The 19,660-nt window shown below is 40.6% G+C and overlaps 1 protein-coding gene and 1 pseudogene across 1 annotated transcript in view; both read left to right on the forward strand.

Moving 5' to 3' along the window:
• LOC139262843 (protocadherin-10-like) overlaps positions 1-19,660 on the forward strand; it is a 43,003-nt gene that overhangs the window by 6,745 nt on the left and 16,598 nt on the right. The window lies entirely within an intron of this gene.
• Positions 2,697-5,178, forward strand: LOC139261920 (protocadherin-10 pseudogene; annotated as a pseudogene).

A 19,660-nucleotide genomic window follows, 5' to 3' on the forward strand; every position in this document is an offset into this window, starting at 1 on the left:
CATATATATATATATATTTATATATATGATCAGACATCACCAAGCATGTGTGCGACAAGAACAAATTCTCCACTGGAATATGCCTAAAAGGTTTTTTGAAGAATTGGGAATGCACTGAATGCATCTCGTCAATATGAAAGAGGTTGCAATGTAGCAAATTGAGAATGGAGAAGTAATTGAAAAGATTTGGATTTTCAACTCACGTCAGTTTATTCTAAAATTGTATAAATAATTTTAAGGCCATTTCTGGAGTTTGGCGTGCAGTTTTTGGTCAAAAATATTATACCTGCGTTTGAAAGAGTTTGAAGGGTAACCAGAATGATTTTAGGCTTCTGGCATTAAGTTTTGACTACGATTTAAAAAACTGCATTCCTTTGTGGTTCAGAGAAGAAGACAGAGGGGTTTATGCATGCAAGCCTTTCAAATATTGAAAACTACAGACAACATTGAAAATAACAAACTACTTAACTTCGAACTGAATGTAAATATAGGGAAGTTAAGCAAACATGGTTCAATGTCCAAGCAACGTTAGAGATTAGAAAACACTTTTTTCGCAGGTTAATTGTTGTGTGCCACAGAGAATAGAGTTTATTATAAGTCAAGAACACACTAGTAAGATTTAGAATCATAAAATAGAATCGTTACAACACTGTAGGAAGCCATTAAGCCCGACCAGCCCGTGCCAGCTCTCTGCAGGAGCACTTCAGCTAATCCCAATCGTTGCACTTTATCCGTAGCTCTGCAATGTTTTTTTTATTTCAGGTTATCATAGAATCGTAAAACTTGTGGGATATGAACTTATGTTTTCTGAATTATTAGCTCAGGCACCAGGATTACTAGTCCAGTAATATAACCACGACACTACAGTATCTGTATATAAAACTGAATGGTTTGCAAAGCCATTTCATAAAGCATTGCTATGAGTCTGGAGTCACATATAGACCGGACGGGTAAGGTTGTCAGATTTCCTTCCCGAAAGTACATTAGTGAAACAGATAGGTTTTTATGACAAACTGGTAGTTTCATGCTCACCATTCATGATGCTAGATTTTTATTGCCGATTTTTTAGTTAACTGAAGTAAAATTCCCCAACTGCTATGGTGGGATTTGAACACATATCTCTGGATCATTAGTAGAGGTCTCTGGATTACTTGTCCACTATGCTACCGTGGATCGAATTGGATTTCCATCTGGAAGAGATGCTGATCAATATAAAATTTCTTAATAGTGCGAGTGATCTTTATGGGAGGAGCAGAAAAATTTTTGTCTTCCTTCAGTAGGAACCAACCGCTGGTTGTGGTTGGAAAACATTGGCCCAGAAATTCCTCTGGGGGTCTTCCCGCGGGCAATTGCCTCCTCACTGGATATTTTTTACGAATTTACCTGGTGATCTAGGAGACACCCTGATTTCTGATGGGGAAGCCTTCTACTCCCGCATTGTGAAGCAGGCTTCCCTGAAGAAGGTCCCGACGCAGAAGGTGCAGTCACGTGTGACTGCTCAGCCAATCAGGTAAGTATTTCACTGGTTCCCATTAACAGCACTGACACTCGCGTAACTATGAGTTCTCAATGCTTTTAATGGGCACAAAAGAAATAACACAAAATAATAGATAATAAAAAAGCAGACCACAAATATTTAAAATTAATTAAAATTAAAATTATTATGTCTTATAAAAATAAAATATTTTCCCGATTAAAAAAAAGTAGATATATGGTTAAAAATAAACTTACCATAGTGGGGAGGGTTTTTAACAATAAACTATGTGCTTATAATTTTATTTTACAATTGTTTTTATGTGCTCTAAAAAAAACTTGCGCCTGTAAAAGTCGGCTATGCGCCTGCTTTTAAAACGCAAAATTTTTGAGGATATTTGCTGGGCAAGATATGGGTAAATAGTCCAATCTTGCCAGTACAAATGTCCTCGCTGGCTACGAGCTGTCAAGCTCCAGCTTGACAGATCGGAAAAGCCGGTTTTCGGCACAAGCGCATTGCACGCTGAAAACCGGCTTTTTTGTTGCCTTCCCGGGTCCATAGAAACTTCGTACCCCCTGACGTCGGAAATTCTGCCGCAATGAAGGAATAATCATACATGAATTCTAAATGCAATTGAATTGATGTGCCCAATAAGTTATGCTGGTATTTCCGAACTTAAGTTTTACTTTTTTGCATGCAGATTCTACATAACTAATCTTCAAGATATTCCTTGTACATCAATTCTAGAGTTAAGTATTCACAACTGACAGAGACATACAGAATGAAAGAAAAGCTCAATTCAATTTTTCATTGTGCAACAATAAATGTAACTATTCTGCGCTGATTTCAGACTATCCAGCTTTCAGAAATGAACGGTATTCTGATTGGTTGATTTTCAACGTGCCTCTGCTCACCAATCAGAAGCTGAGATGTAATTGGTGATCCGCCTGCCCCCTTCACTCCTCAGGCGCCATCACGTAAGATCAGACGCAGTGTAACATTGGATAGCGAACAGCTCCGTAGGTTTTCTTCCCGAAACCACTGGCAATTTTAAACAAACTGAGAAGCTTTAAATGAAATCATCCGAATGATTCGCAAAAAATTCAGGTATTTGGTATATCGTAGCAAACTGATTTTTTTTACAAGCTTCTCCAAATATCTGCTCCAGGATCATGAATTGTGCGGTCTCGTACTGAGCAAATTGGGATGTTTTACGCTGGAAATGAGATTTAAAATATATTGTTTGCTGAAATGCCAACTATTGTTCTGCGTGTTCTCCTTATCGAATCCAGTTTCTGGGCAGATTCGTTATTCGATTCCTGAAGAGCTGCAACTGGGCGCCTTTGTTGGGAATCTCGCCGCCGATTTGGGTTTAGATGTAAAGCAGCTCCTGGCTCGCAGTTTGCGGATTGTGCCCGGCTCCAGGAAACAGTATGTGGACGTAAATTTAGACAATGGAATTTTGTTTGTTAAGGAAAAAATAGACAGAGAAAATCTTTGCGGGCCGAGCCACTCTTGTGTGTTAACCTTGGATGTTGTAGTTGAAAATCCCCTCAATCTGTACCAGGTTGAAGTGGAGATTCTCGATGTGAATGACAATGCTCCCAGTTTTCCAAAGGACGAGTTCCGCCTTGAAATTTTAGAGCTTGCTGCGCCGGGAGCGCGCTTCCCCCTCGAGTCCGCGCACGATCCCGACATTGGAACCAACTCAGTACAAACCTACCATCTCCTTCCGAACGATTATTTTATAGGCGATATACAGATGCGTCGTGGAGAAAGAAGGATACCAGTATTAGTGTTGCAAAAATCGTTGGATCGAGAAACGGAATCCAGCACAGGCTAACGCTAATAACCAAGGACGGTGGGGTTCCTGTAAGATCAGGCACTGCTCAGCTTCCAATCATAGTAAAGGATGTTAACGACAACGCGCCTGTGTTCCCCCAGTCGGGTTACAGGGTCAGCCTGTTGGAAACCGCACCCACTGGAACACTGGTAATCACATTAAACGCCACTGACTTGGACGATGGGCCCAATGGGGAGATAATGTACTCGCTCAGTAGCGATATTTCGGCGAGAGCTCGTGAGCTCTTTGACGTGGATTCCAAAACTGGTGATGTCAGGGTGAAAGGGAATTTGGATTATGAAGAAAGCAGTGCCTTTGAGATTAATATACAAGCTATGGACAAGGGTACAGGCGCAGTACCGGAGCACTGTGACGTGTTGTTGGACATTATTGACGTGAATGATAACGCACCTGAGGTGATGTTCAGGAATTTATCAAGTACAGTTGCAGAAAATGCTCCGCTTGGGACTGTAGTGGCTCTGTTCAGTGCAGCAGACAAAGATTCGGGACAAAACGGCCAGGTACAATGTCAGATATCAAATTCACTGCCCTTTAAACTAGATTCATCTTTGAAGAACTATTATAGACTGTTGATTCAGCATTTTCTAGATCGGGAACATACCTCCATGTATGACGTTACTATAACATGCACTGATGCAGGAGCCCTCCTCTCACATCCAAGAAAATCATTCGCGTAGAGGTATCGGATATAAATGACAACGTTCCAAAGTTTACGCAGCATTTATACACAGCAAACGTGATGGAGAACAATGTTATTGGGGCTTCCATATGAGCAGTGACAGCCATTGATACAGATGTAAGACACAACGCTCAACTGAACTACTGTATCCTGGAGACTCAAATTCAGGGCGCGTCAGTGGCCAGTTATGTCGCTATAAACTCAGAGAGTGGTGCCTTATTTGCTCAGAGATCTTTTGACTACGAGCAATTGAAACATTTTCAGATCCAAGTTCAGGTCCATGACTCTGGAGCCCCACCACTCGCCAGTAATGTTTCAGTTGATATTTTTATCCTTGATCAAAATGACAATGTTCCAGTGATCGTGCGCCCATTACCCGAGTATGGGTCAACAGCAACAGAGACAATCTCCAGGCTTGCCGAACCAGGCTACTTGGTCGCCAAGGTATCGGCCACTGATGCTGACGCCGGTCAGAATGCTCGTCTTTCTTATCAGATTTTTCAGGCCACCCATCATAATCTTTTTACTATTTCATCAGAAACGGGAGAGATTTGGACTATTCGTCGTATTGTGAATAGCGATGCCACTAAGCAAAGATTGGTGATTGTAGTAAAAGACAATGGAACGCCATCCCTTTCTGCCACAGTGATTATCATCTTATCTGTGGTTGGAAGCAATACTGAAATGTTATCAAACATTAGTGGCTTAAATGAACACCCTGGATTTAATCCTGTTATGAGCCTTTCCTTGGTCATCGCCTTAGGGGTAATTTCTCTCCTTTTCCTGGTGATTTTGATTATCCTGGCTGTTAAGGTTCATAATAGAAGAATTTGTTTGGGAAGCCAGCACTATTCCCTGGGTGTTTGTCGCTGCCTTGAAAAAAGAAATTCTCTGAATGGAATTCAAAAGGCCAGTAGAAATCTTCAGATACCACCGAACTATGTTGAGGTATTCGGGGGTGATCCACTTTCTCACAGTTTCCGCTACGAGTCATGTTCAACATTGCAAACAAAAAAGAGAGACTTCATGGACCCCAACACATGCAAGTCATCTACAGGCAAGAACTATGTCCGGAATGAATCTATCGGGAAAAAAACCCCAGGCATGATGAATTCTGAAAATTACAGCAACACTGTAAACAATGAGGTGAGGCATTTCTAAAATATGAAGACGTTTAGGGTGCACAGATAAATTTAGGAAAAGCCAGCACATTCAAATGAATAGAATGGAAGTAATATCTTAAAGGCAACATTCTCAGTTCTCTGCACTATTTCTACTTCTACTAAACATGCCGCCCACATTGCTATATAGTGTTAATTCCTAGGATGTGTTTCAATTTATTTTTGATTATATGTAACTGCAATCATTGTCAACCCAGGTTTAATCAGTGTGCTAGAACCCAGTATGATACTGTTTGCATTTTCTAAACCAAATGGAGTTTATTTAAATGTATAGGAAATGTTGACGTTGTCCCAAACTCTCTAAACTTTTACATTGTAACTATCTTGCAAGGAACTCTGTGAAAACATGTAACCATGCAAGTACAGAACACTTTCCTTGACAGCAGTACAGGTGTTCCAAGCAGGTACGAGTTGCTTACTTCCTTGATTCCATGGTCTCATCGCGATTGTTCCAACGAATTAATATCAGGAGCTTTCTGAGTTTCAGATCAACCTAAATTGACCAGATGGGCTTGTTGTGCTTTACACAAATTGCAGTCAAAACTGACTGTAAGTCACTTCATTATTTCACAATTTATTTCGAATCTTCTTGGCGTCATCAGGGAATCGGTGGGCATGTCAGATCTCTTCTAAGGAATATTTCGATAAGGGTGAATGGCGCTCTGTCTAGATGTGTAAACGCATGATAAATTAATCCCACTGTTCTTGGCGAGATTGCAGGTGAGAAGACAATCCAACTTCAGTCATCCCCTCACACACCATCGTACTCTAAAGATACAGTTCGTGATTAGTACCTATAGTATCTGGCTATTGACAGCTGCAAGTTAGATTATAAGTAATCTGGATGGAATTAAACACCATGCACCAGAGCCAGAAGCGCAATGTGCTGAAGCAATGTGCCAACATTCTCTCCTGGATCTGAATTTTAATCGATTTAATCGTCCAACATTTGCATAACTAACATCAAAGTGGACAATTGGAACAGGAGATTGCAGTTTTGGCTGAATTACCACAACATGGTCACAAATAAATATTCATTGAGATCTATTAATACTTTTTCAAGTTCGATAAACACAGCACATAGGGACTTAAGGATAAATAATGCAGTTTCAATATTTAAAAAAGAAGGAAAGCACTATACTATTAATAACACAACAGTCCACCTAACGTCCAAAGTGAGTAAGCATTTGAAAACCATTTGCAGGATGCTCCCAATGATAGCTACGGAGCACAGGTATCCTGAAATAGGTTTTAGAAATGGAAGGCTGCGCTTTAGCAATATAATGCAACTATTTGCGAGGTAACTGAACTAGTTTACATCAATAGATGTAGTTTACTTAGATCTTCAATGCACAAGTGACAACAATCCAAAAGTGATACTGGTGAAGGAGGGAGGTTAAGACCCATGGAATAGATGGCACATTATGATGATGACGACATGGATGGAATGTGATTGGGTTAGTGCCATAAGACATTGATCGGGGGGTTACTATTTCTTGACATGATAGTCAAGGATCTTTTCTTGGATCTCTATTTTAACAATGTTTGTAAATGATATGGAGAGTATGTAGTCCTGTTCTTACTTTTCCCAGTGACACAAATGTGTTTGTATGCAGATAATGAGGTGAAAGAAACATGATTATTTACAGAAAGTTATTGATAGAATGATTACAGCACAGAAGAATGTCTTTCAGCCCGTCGAGCCCGTGCCATCTCTCAGTTAGTCCCTCTCCCCTGCCCTTTCTCCGCAGCCCTGCATTATTTTTCCTGCAGATACTTATCCCATTCCCGATTGAAGGATAAGATTGAGTCTGCTTCCACCACTCTTTCAAGCAGCGAATTCCCGATTTAACCACTCGCTGCGTAAAAAAGTTATTTCTATCTTCTGGCTCTCAATCATTCTGCCAATAGAAACAGTTTACCTCCATCTACTCTGTCCAGACCGCTCATGATTTTGAACACCTCTATAAAATTCCCGATCAATATTCTCTGTTCCAAGGACAGCAACTCCAGCTTCTCCAGTCTATCAAACTAACTGAAGTCCCGCATTCCTGAAATCATTCTCGTAAATATTTTCTGCGCCTTCTCTAAGGCCTTCACATCCTTCCTAAACTGTGGTGCCCAGAATTTGACACAGTACTCCAGTTGTAGCCGAACCAATGTTTTATCGAGGTTCATTATAATTTCCACACGTTTTAACTCTATACCTTAAGTTATGAAGTCCAGTGTCCCATAAGCCTTTTAATTGCTTTCGCAACCTGCCCTGTCACCTTCAACGATTTGGGCATATATACCACCAGGTATCTCTGTTCCTGCAAACCCCCCCCCCCCCCCCCCCCCACCACCACCACCACCACCTTGAACGATTGTACCATTTCGTTTCTATGTCCTCTTCTCATTCTTTCTAACAAAATGTATCAATTCACACTTTTCTGCGTTACATTTCAGCAGCATGTGTCTGCCCATTTCACCAGCCTGCCTATGTTTTTGTGAAGTCTATCTCTCTCCCCCTCACTGTTAACTATACCTCCAAGTTTTGTTTCATCTGCAACTTTTGAAATTGCACCCTATAAACCCACATCCAAGTCATTAATATATATCAAGAAAAGCATTGGTCTTACAACAGACTCCTGGAAAACACCACGGTATACCTTGCTCCAGTCTGAAAAATAACCTTTCACCACTACTCTCCATTTCCTATCACTTAGCCAATTCCGTATCCATGCTGCCACTGTACGTTTTATTCCATGGGCTTCAACTTTGCTGGCACTCTGTCAATCACCTTTTGGAAATCCATACACACTACATCAACTGTATTACCCACATCAACCTCTACGTTACCTCATTAAACAGCTCGATCACTTTGGATAAGCACGATTTGCCTTTAACAAATCCGTGCTGGCTTTCCTTCATTAATCCACACCTATCAAAGTGATTGTTAATTTTGTTCCTGATTACTGTTTCTAACAGCTTCCACACTACTGAGGTTAAACTGACTGGCCTGTAGTTGCTGGATTTACCTTTACATATTTTTTGAACAGCAGCGTATCATTTGCAATTATTTAGTCCTCTGGCACCTTAGGATTTGAATATTATGGCCAGCACCTCCATAAATTCCGCCTTCAATATCCTCAGAATCCTAGGATGCATCCCATCCGGTCCTGTAAGTGCAGCCAGCATTTCTATTACCTCGTTTCTTTTCAAATTATATCCTATCAAATATCTGCACTACTTTCGCCTTCATTATGTCCATGGCAGCATCCTCTTCCTTGTTGAAGACAGATGCAAAGTACTCGTTTAGTACACCAGCCATGCCTTCTGCCTTCATGCATGGGTCCTTTCTGGTCCCTAATAGAAACATAGAAAATAGGTGCAGGAGTAGAACATTCGGCCTGTCGAACCTGCACCACCATTCAATATGATCATGGCTGACCATGCAACTTCAGTACACCACTCCCGCCTTCTCTCCATACATCTTGATTTCTTTAGCCATAAGAGCCACATCTAACTCCCTTTTGAATAAGTGCAACGAACTGGACTCAACAACTTTCTGTGGTAGAGAATTCCATAGGCTCACAATTCTCTGGGTGAAAACGTTTCTCCTCATCTCGGTCCTATATGGCTTATCCCTTATGTTAGACTGTGATCCCTGGTTCTGGACGTCCCCAACATTGGGAACATTATTCCTGCATCTAACCTGTCCAAATCTGTCAGAATGTTATATGCTTCTATAAGATCCCCTCTCTTTCTTCTAATTCCAGTGAATATAAGCCTAGTCGATCCAGTCTTTCTTCATATGTCAGTCCTGCCATCCCGGGAATCAGTCTGGTGAACCTTCGCTGCACTCCCTCAATAGCAAGAATGTCCTTCCTCAGATTAGGGGATGAAAACTGCACACAATACTCAAGGTATGGTCTCACGAAGGCCTTATACAACGGCAACAAGAACATTCTGCTCCTTTACTCAAATCCTCTTGCTATGAAGGCCAACATGCCATTTGCTTTCTTTACTGCCTGCTGTACCTATATGCATACTTTCAATGACTGGTATACCATGACACCCAGGTCTCGTTTCACCTCCTCTTTTACTAATCTGTCACCATTCAGTTAATTATCTGCCTTCCTGTTTTTGCCACCAAAGTGGATATGCTCACACTTATCCACATTATACTGCATCTGCTATGCATTTGCCCACTCATCTAATCTGTCCAAGTCACCCTGCAGCCTCTTCGCATCATCCTCACAGCTCACACTGCCACCTAGCTTAGTGCCATCTGCAAACTTGGAGATATTACATTCAAGTCCTTCGACTAAATCATTAATATATATTGGTAATAACTGGGGTCCCAGCACTGAACCTTGTGGTACCCCACTTGTCACTGCCAGCCATTCTGAAAAGGAACCATTTATTCTCACTCTTGGCTTCCTGTCTGCCACCAGTTCTCTATCCACGTCAATACATTACTCCCATTCCCATGTGCCTTAGTTTTTCACATTAATCTCTTGTGTGGGACTTTGTCAAAAGCCTTTTGAAAGTCCAAATATATCACATCCACTGGTTCTCCCTTATCCATTCTACTAGTTACATCCTCAAAAAATTCTAGAAGATTTGTCAAGCATAATCGGGCCCACATCTCATTTTACCAGCCATTTACTGTTTATATGCCAATGTAAAACTCTTGGATTAACTGTTATGTTGGTTGCCATTCTATTCTCATACCCTCTCTTTGCCCCTGTTAATTTAATTTCCACTTCTCTTCTTATGTTTCTATATATAGCCTAATTATCAGACATATCTGCAACATGACATCTGTTGTACACTCAGCTTTTCTGCTTTATCTTATTCTGTTTCTCTTTCATCATCCAGGGAGACCAGGCTTTAGTTGCCCTGCCTTTCCTCCTAGTGGGAATGTACCTCAACTGTACCTGAAATATTTCCTCTTTAATGGCAGCCCATTGTTCCACTACAGTTGTGTCTGGCAATTTTTGATTCCAGTTTATACGGGCCTGATCCGTTCTCATCCCACTAAAATTGACCTTCTCCCAGTTAAACAATGTAACTCTAGATTGCGCCCTGCCCTTTTCCATAGCTAATCTAATCCGTATATGAAGACCACTGTTGGCTAAATGTTCATCTACTGACACTTGCTCCACTTGACCCATCTCATTCACCAGAACCAGATCCAGCAATGTCTCCACCCTCCAGAAACATATTGCATACTGATCAAGAATTTTTTCCTGAACACACTTCAGAAATTCTTCCCCTACCCTGCCCTTTACACTATTACGAACCCAGTCTATATTAGGAGAGTTGAACATTTAATTTGAGGTATGAAATCTGCATTTTAATGTCGATAAATGTAAGCTCATAGTTATATGATCTGGTATCAGCAAACATGTTTAAAACAAGAAAAAATCTGCACTGGCATTGGCTGAAAAAGTGTTTATTTAAGATATGGGAGTGATTGTAGATTATACACTGAAGGCTTATATTCAATAGGAAAGCGGTTGTCTTTTGGCAAATTGAAAATACAGAAGTAACTGAAAAATACTGGATTTTCAAGTTACGAAAATGTATACTGAAATTGAACAAATAACTATAGCGTGTATTCTGGAGTATGGCCTGCAGTTATTGGTCAAAATATCATACCTGATTTTGAACGAGTTTGGAGGGTGACTAGGATGTTTTTAGGCTTTGGCATTAAGTTTTGACTAACGGTTTTGATAAATGCATTTCTTCGCACTTTAGAAGAGAAGATAGACGGGTTTACGCATTTAAAATACTGAAAGCTAAAGATAAAGTTGAAGATAACAAACTAAGTAATTGGATCTGAGTGTAATAGTACGGGAGTTAGGCATAATATTCTCAATCACCAAGCAACGTTAATGATCACAAAAAAACTTTTTCACAGGTTAGCGCTTGTGTGGCGCAGAAAATTGAGTTCATTATAGGTCAAATAACACCTTAATAAGACGGCTAGCTGGATTTCTCTTTCAAAGAGAGATGAAGGATTACAGAAATCTTAATAGTGCCGACTGATCTTTATGGGAGGTTGCGGAAATAATTTAGTCTTCCTTAAGGAGGAATTAGTAGCTGGTTGGGGTTGGAAATCCATGAAGGAATAATCATACACAGATTATAAATGGAATTGTACTGATGCGCCCAATTCGTTCAGCAGGCACCTTCCATTCTTCTGTTTTTATTTATTTTATACATATTCCTCCGAACTGATCGTTTAGATATTCCTTGTAAGTCACTTCTAGATCTAACTTGTTGCAAAAGGCAGAAACATACAGGCAGAAACAAAGCATGATTCGATTTTTAATTGTGCAACAATAAATATAAATATCCGCGCTGATTTCAGACCGTCCAGCTTTAAGAAGTGAATCGTATTCCAATTAGTTGAATTTCAATGTGTCTGTTTCCACCAATCAGAAGCAGAGATGTAATTGGTAATCCGTCCTTCCTCCTTCACGACCCAGCCAACATCACGCAAGATCAGACGCAGTGTAACATTGGATAGCGAGCAGCTCCGTAGGTTTTGTTCACGAATCTAGTGGCAATTTTAGACAAAATGAGAAAATTTCAATGAAATAATGAGACCGATTCGCAAAACGTGCGGGTATTTTATACATCGTAGTTCTTCAAGTTTTAAAAAAAATTCATCCAAATAACTGCTCCAGGTTAATGAATGAAACGATCTCGTACTGAAAAAATTCGGATGTTTTACGCTGGAAATGAGATTTAAAATATATTGTTTGCTGAAATGCCAACTATTGTTCTGTGTGTTCTCCACGTGGAATCTGGTTTCTGGGCAGATTCGTTATTCGATTCCTGAAGAACTGCAACTGGGCGCCTTTGTTGGGAATCTCGCCGCCGATTTGGGTTTAGATGTAAAGCAGCTCCCGGCTCGCAGGGTGCGGATTGTGCCCGGCTCCAGGAAACAGTATGTGGACGTAAATTTAGATAATGGCATTTTGTTTGTTAAGGAAAAAATTGACAGAGAAAATCTCTGCGGGCCAAGCCTCACTTGCGTGTTAACCTTGGATGCTGTGCTTGAAAATCCCCTCAATCTGTACCAGGTTGAAGTGGAGATACTCGATGTAAATGACAATACTCCCAGTTTTCCAAAGAGCAATTCCCGTCTTGAAATCTCGGAGCTTGCTGCGCCGGGAGCGCGCTTCCCCCTCGAGTCCGCGCACGATCCGGACATTGGAACCAACTCAGTACAAATCTACAGGCTCCACCCAAACGATTATTTTATTCTGGATGTGCAAATGCGCAGTGCGGAGGGAAAGTTACCAGTATTGGTGTTGCAGAGGTCCTTGGATAGAGAAACGGAATCCACCCACAGCCTAACGCTAACAGCAAAGGACGGCGGGGTCCCTGTAAGATCGGGGACTGCTCAAGTTACAATCAAAGTAAAGGATGAAAACGACAACGCGCCTGTTTTCCCCCAGCCGGTTTACAGGGTCAGCCTGTTGGAAACCGCACCTAAAGGAACCCTGGTAATCACATTAAACGCCACTGATTTGGATGATGGTCCCAATGGCGAGATAATATATTCGCTCAGTAGCCATACCTCCGCTAAAGTCCGTGAAATATTTGGTGTGGATTCCAAAACTGGTGAAATCAGAGTGAAACGGAATTTGGACTATGAAGAAAGCAGTGTCTTTGAGATTAATATACAAGCAATCGACAAGGGATCTGGCGCAATACCCCAGCATTGTGAAGTGTTGGTGAACATTATTGATGTGAATGATAATGCACCTGAGGTGATGTTGAGGTCTTTCGCAAATACCGTTTCCGAAGACGCTCCGCTTGGGACTGTAGTGGCTCTGTTCAGTGCAGCAGATAAAGATTCGGGACTAAATGGACAGATACAATGTCAAATCTCAGATAAATTTCCCTTTAAACTAGATTCATCTTCGAAGAACTATTACAGACTGCTGATTCAGCATCGACTGGATCGTGAAACTATCTCCAAGTATGATGTTACGATAACATGCCAGGATGTAGGAACCCCTTCTCTCACTTCCAAGAAAACCATTCGGGTAGAGGTCTCGGATATAAATGACAATGCACCAAGGTTTGCGCAGCCTCTTTACACAGCAAACGTGATTGAGAACAACGTTATTGGGACTTCTATATTCTCGCTGACGGCATTTGATCCAGATGTAGGTCAGAACGCTCGACTGAACTATTCTCTCATAGAGACACAAGTTGAGGGCGACACAGTAGCCAGTTATGTTGTTATAAACCCAAAGAGTGGTGTCATATTTGCTCAGAGACCTTTTGACTATGAGCAATTGAAAAACTTTCAGATCCAAGTTCAGGTCCAGGACTCTGGAGTGCCACCACTCGCCAGTAACGTTTCAGTGGATATTATTATCCTTGATCAGAATGACAATGTTCCAGTGATCGTTCGCCCATTTTCCGAGTATGGGTCGACAGTAACAGAAACAATGTCCAGGCTAGCCGAACCAGGCTACATGGTTGCCAAGGTATCGGCTACTGATGCTGACGCCGGTCAGAATGCACGTCTTATTTATCAGATTTTTCAAGCTACCCATCATAACCTTTTTACTATTTCACCAGACACTGGAGAAATTTGGACTATCCGTCGTATTGTGAATAAAGATGCCTCTAAGCAAAGATTGGCGGTTGTGGTAAGAGACAATGGGACACCATCCCTTTCTGCCACAGTGACTATCATCTTATCTGTTGTGGGAAGCGACTCTGAAAGGTTTTCTAACGTGAGTGGTTTAACTGAAGACCCTGGATTTAATTCTGATATGAGTCTTTCCTTGGTCATTGCCTTAGGTGTAATTTCTATCATTTTCCTAGTGATTTTGATTATCCTGTCAGTTAAGGTTCATAAAAGCAGAAATAATATGGGAGGTCAGCACTATTCCTTGGGTGTTTGTTGCTGCTTTCAAACAACCAATTCTCTGAATGGAATTCAAAAGGCCGGTAGAAATCTTCAGATACCACCGAACTATGTTGAGGTATTCGGTGGTGATCCACTTTCTCAGAGTTTCCGCTACGAGTCATGTTCAACATTGCAGTCAACAAAGAGGGACTTCATGATCCCCAACACCTGCAGGTCATCTTCAGGCAAGAACTATGTCCGGAGTGAATCTAACAGGAAAGAAAATCCAGGAATTATGAATTCTCTAAATTGCAGCAAGACAGTAAGCAATGAGGTGAGGTTTTTGTAAAATTGGAACAATTTCCTCACGGATTTTATTTGGGTTACAGATATATTTTGGAAAAGCCAGCTCATTCAAATGAATAGGATGCAAGTAATATCTTAGAGAAATCTCAGTTCGCTGCACTATTTCTATTTGTAAGCAACATGTCCATCACATCGCTATATACTGTTATGTCCTATGACCTGTTTAAATTCATTTTTGATTATATGTAACCCCAAATTACAGGTTTACGGGGAAAGGACGGGGGACGTACTCACTGAGGAGCTCTTGCAGAGAGCCGGCACAGGCTTGATAGGCCGAATGGCCTTCATCTGGGCTGTAACCATTCAAAAATAGTGCATTGTCGAACTGGGTTTAAAAGTATCCTTAGAGCCACATGATACTTTCGGCACAAACTAAATCAATCGGAATTTACTTAAATGTATAGGACGTATTGACATTTTCTCACACTCTCTAAACGTTTAAATTTAGCTATCTTGTGAGGAACTCTGAGCACAATTGTAACTGTATAAGAACTTTACTTGGGAGGAAAAAACTAGTTCTAGCCAGGTACAGTAAATTGGTTGGTTGCTCTGTGGTTGTCATGGTGTCAGCATGTTTGTTCCAACTAATTAATATCAGTAGTTTTCTAAGTTTGAGGTCATATTAAATTGATCAGATCGCCTTATATTATTGGGCTTCACACAAATTGCAGAAAAACTGACTTTATATCAATTCCATATTTAATTATTACTTTTTGAATGTTTTTGGTGTCCACAGTGAATCGGTGGATATGTCAGATCTCTTCGAATTAATATTTAGATACTAGTGAATTGCATCCTACCCAGATGCGTAATGACGTTGACAAATATCTCCCTGTTCATGGAGCGACTGCAGGTGAGACCACGGTCCAACTGCAGTCACTCCCTCACATCCATCCCACTGCACTCTAAAAGATGGTAAGAGTTTGGAACCTGTAATATCTGGCCATTGACAGCAAAAAGAGAGAAGACAATTTCATCCAATTAGTCAGTGTCGAATTGAAACCCATGCGCGAGAACAAAAAATGCAGTGTTCCAAAGCAAAGTGCCTACCTTTTCACTTGGATTTTACTTTCAATCAGCATACGTTGGAACTACCATCCAAAGTTTGCACAGCTGCAATCAAAGTGAGCAATTGGAAGATTAGTTTGTAGATTTAGCTGAAACACCACAATATTCATTGAGACCTATTAATACATTTCCGAGTTCTACAAATACAGCACCCAGGGACCTAAGGAAAACGAATGCAATTTCAATATTGAAATAGTAGTAAAGCACTATACTGGTAATAACTCAACTGTTCACCTAAAGTCGAAAGTAAGAAAACAATTGACAACCGTATGCAAGATGCTCCAAATGACAGCTAACGAGCACGGGTATGCTAAGAAGGTTTTAGAAATGAAAGGGTGCACCTTACCATTATAATCGAATTCCTTGAGCGGCAACTTGACGAGATTAAATCAATAGATGTGTTTTTCAATGGACAAATGTCAATAGTCTAAAAATGACACTGCTAGAATCATAGAATCATAGCAGTTTACAGCACAGAAGGAGGCAATTTTGGCCCATCGTTTACATGCCGGACAATAAGAGGCTATCCAGCCTAATCCTACTTTCCAGCTCTCGGTCCGTAAACCTGGAGGTTATGGCACTTCAGGTGCACATCCAAGCACGTTTTAAACGTGGTGAGGTTTTCTACCTCTACCACACTTTCAGGCAGTGAGTTCCAGACACCCTAAACCCTTTGCGTCAAAGGATTTACCCTCAAATACCCTCTAAACCTTCTACCAATCACTTTAAATTTATGGCCCCTGTTTATTGACCCTTCTGCTAAGCGAAATAGGCCCTTTCTGTACACTAGGTCTAGGCCCCTATGTCTAATCCTCAATAAGGTCTTCCCTCAGCCTCCTCTGTTCCTATGGAAATAAATCCAGCCTATGCAATCTGTCCTCATAGCTTAGAATCTACACTCCCCGCAACATCCTCGTAAATCTCCCCGTACTCTCTCCAAAGCAATCACATCCTTCTTGTAATGCGGTGACCAGAACTGCACACTGTACTCCAGCTTTGTCCTAACCAGTGTTTCATTCAGTAAAGCGTAACCCCCATGCTCTTGTATTCTATGCCTCGGCTAATAAAGGCTAGCATTCCGTATGCCTTCTTAACCACCTTATCTACCTAGCCTGTTACTTTCAGGGATCTGTGGACATGCACTCCAAGTTTCCTTTGTTCCTCTATACTTCTCAGTGTCCTATCATTTAATGTATATTCCCTTTCCTTGTTAGCCCTCCCCAAATGCATTACCTCACACTTCTCTGGATTAAATTCCATTTGCCACAGTTCTGTCCACCTTACCAATGCATTGATATCTTCCTGCAGCCCGCAACTTTCTTCTTCATTATCAAGCTAACACCTTATTTCAGTATCATTTGCAAACTTTCATATCATACCTCCTATATTCAAGTCTAGATCATTGATGTGTATCATAAAAAGCAAGGGACCAATACTGAGCCCTGCACAACCCACTGGAAATCTCCTTCCATTCACAAAAACACCCATCAACCATAACATTTGCTTCCTGCCTCTGAGCCAATTTTGCATTCAACTTGCCATTTTGCCATGGATCCCATGAGCTTTTACTTTCGGGATCAGTCTGCCATGTGGAACCTTATCGAAAGCTTAGCTGGAATCCATATACACTGCAACATACACTTTGCCTATATCGATTATCCTGGTTATTTCCTCGAAACATTCAATCAAGTTAGTCAGACACGACCTTCCATAACAAGTGCAGACTGTCCTTGATTAATCCGTGTCTTTTGAAGTGAAGATTTATCCTGTCCTTCAGGATTTTTTCAAATAAATTTCCCACCACTGAATTTAAGCTGACTGGTCTGTAACTACTCCGTCGATCCCTTTCTTCCTTCTTATACAAAGGTACCACATTAGCAGTCCTCCAGTCCTCTGGCACCACACCTGAAGACAGACAGGATTGGAAAATGATCGTCAAAGCCTCTGCTATTTCATCTTTTGCTTCGCTTAACAGCCTGGGATATACTTCATCCGGGCCTGGGGACGTATGCACTTTCAAAGCTGCGAAATCCCTTAATACCTCCTCTCTCACTATGTTTATTTCATCTAATATTTCACACTTCTCCTCCACGATAGTAGTGTGTGCATCGCCCCTCTCTTTTGTGAAAATAGATGCAAAATATTCATTAAAATCCATACCCACATCCACATACAGATTACGCTTATGGTCTCTAATTGGCCCTGTCGTTATTTTAGTTATCCTCTTGATCTTAATATATTTATAGACATCTTTGGTTTTCCTAGATTTTAATTGCCAAACATTTTTCATGCTCTCTCTCTTTGCTTTCCTAATATCCTTTTTAATTTCACCCCTGGACTTTCTACACACCTCTAGAGATTTGGCAGTATATAGCCTTCGGTATCTGTCACAAACCTCCCTTTTTTTCTATATCTTATCCTGTATGTCCCTCGACAGCCAGGGAGTCCTAGATTTGTCAGTCCCACCCTTTTTCTTTAAGGACGCATATTTGTCCTGAACACTATGGATCTCTTCATCGAATGCCTCCCACTGCTCTGACACTGATTTACCTTAAAGTAGCTGTTTCCAGCCCACTATGGCCAAGTCACCTCTCAGCTTAGCAAGGTTGGCTTTTCCCCAATTTAGAACTTATATTCCTGGTCTATCCATGTCCTTTTCCATACCTAACTTAAATTTCACTGAATTATGGTCATTAGCACTTAAATGCTCTCCCACTGATACCCCTTCCACCTGCCCAGGTTAATTCCTTAAAACTAAACCTAGAACCGCCCCCTGCCGTGTTGGGCTTGCTACATGCTGGCTAAAAAAATCCTCTTGAATGCATTTTAGGAATTCCGCACCCTCTATACACTTCACACTAATTTTTTCCCAGTTAATATTAGGATAGTTTAAATCTCCTACTATTACTGCCCTATCGTATCTGCACATTCCAGTGGAGGAGTTTAAAATTCATGGAAGAGATGGGACATTATATGGATGGAATGAGAATTGGCTTCCTGCCAGAAGACAGAGGTCGTGGTTACTATTTCCTGGCAGATACTTCCAGAATCCTTTCTTGGATTTCTATATTTAACAATGTTTGTAAATCTTATGGTCATGGTGCAATCGTGTTATTATAGTTTCCCAGTGAAACAAAGGTGTGTGTCTGCAGGTAGTGAGGATAAAGATTATTTAGTGAATTACATTTACCAATGATAAAAGTTACTTTTAGGTATGAAATATGAATTTTTATGTCGATGAATGTAAGCTCATATATATATATATATATATGTGATCAGGTATCGGCAAGCATGTGTAAAATAAGACAACATCTCTACTGGCATAGACTGTAGATGTTAAAAAGAGACATAGTAGTGATCGTAAATTATACCCTGAATGCATCTAGTTCAAGTGAAATAGTATGTATTTTGCTAAATTTAGAATGGAGAAGCAGCTGAAAAAGTATTGATTTTCAAGTCATGACAATTTATGCTGAAATTCTACAAATAATTGTAAGGCCAATTCTGGAGTATGGCCAGTAGTTTTGGTTAAAAAAGCACACCTGCATTAGAAAGTTTTCAAAGGGTGACTAGGGTGATTTTAGGCGTTTGGCATTAATTGTGATCAACAGGTTAGAAAACTGCAATTTGCACTTTAGAAAAGAGTGGAGCATAGTTTACACAGGCAACGTTTTAAAATAAGGAAAGCTATTTATAAAATGGAATATATTAAAATTACTTAATTTCGAGCTGAGTGTGCGAATCTGGGTGTTATCCAAATAATATCAAAGTCCAAGCAACGTTGGAGATAAGAGAACACCCTTTTCTCTGTGTAGTGGTTGTGTGGCACACAGAATTGAGTTTATTAACACTTTCATAAAACTTACAATCATAAAATAGAATGGTTGCAGGAGAGTAGGAGGTCATTCGGCCCATCGAGTCCCTGCCTGCTCTCTGCAAGAGCACTTCAGCTAGTCCCAATCTCCGCCCTTTGCCTATAGCCTTGCATTTTTTTTTCATTCATGTAATCAGAGAATCATAAAACTTCTATGATTTGAATGTAGGTTCTTTGAATTATTAGCACAGGCCTCTGGATTAACAGTCTAGTAAAATAAGCACTACACTACAGCTCCCATCTATGCAACAGAGTGGCTGGTTAGGCCATTTCAGAGGGTAT

The sequence above is a fragment of the Pristiophorus japonicus genome, chromosome 4 (assembly GCF_044704955.1).
Source record: "Pristiophorus japonicus isolate sPriJap1 chromosome 4, sPriJap1.hap1, whole genome shotgun sequence".
Classification (NCBI taxonomy): domain Eukaryota; kingdom Metazoa; phylum Chordata; class Chondrichthyes; family Pristiophoridae; genus Pristiophorus; species Pristiophorus japonicus.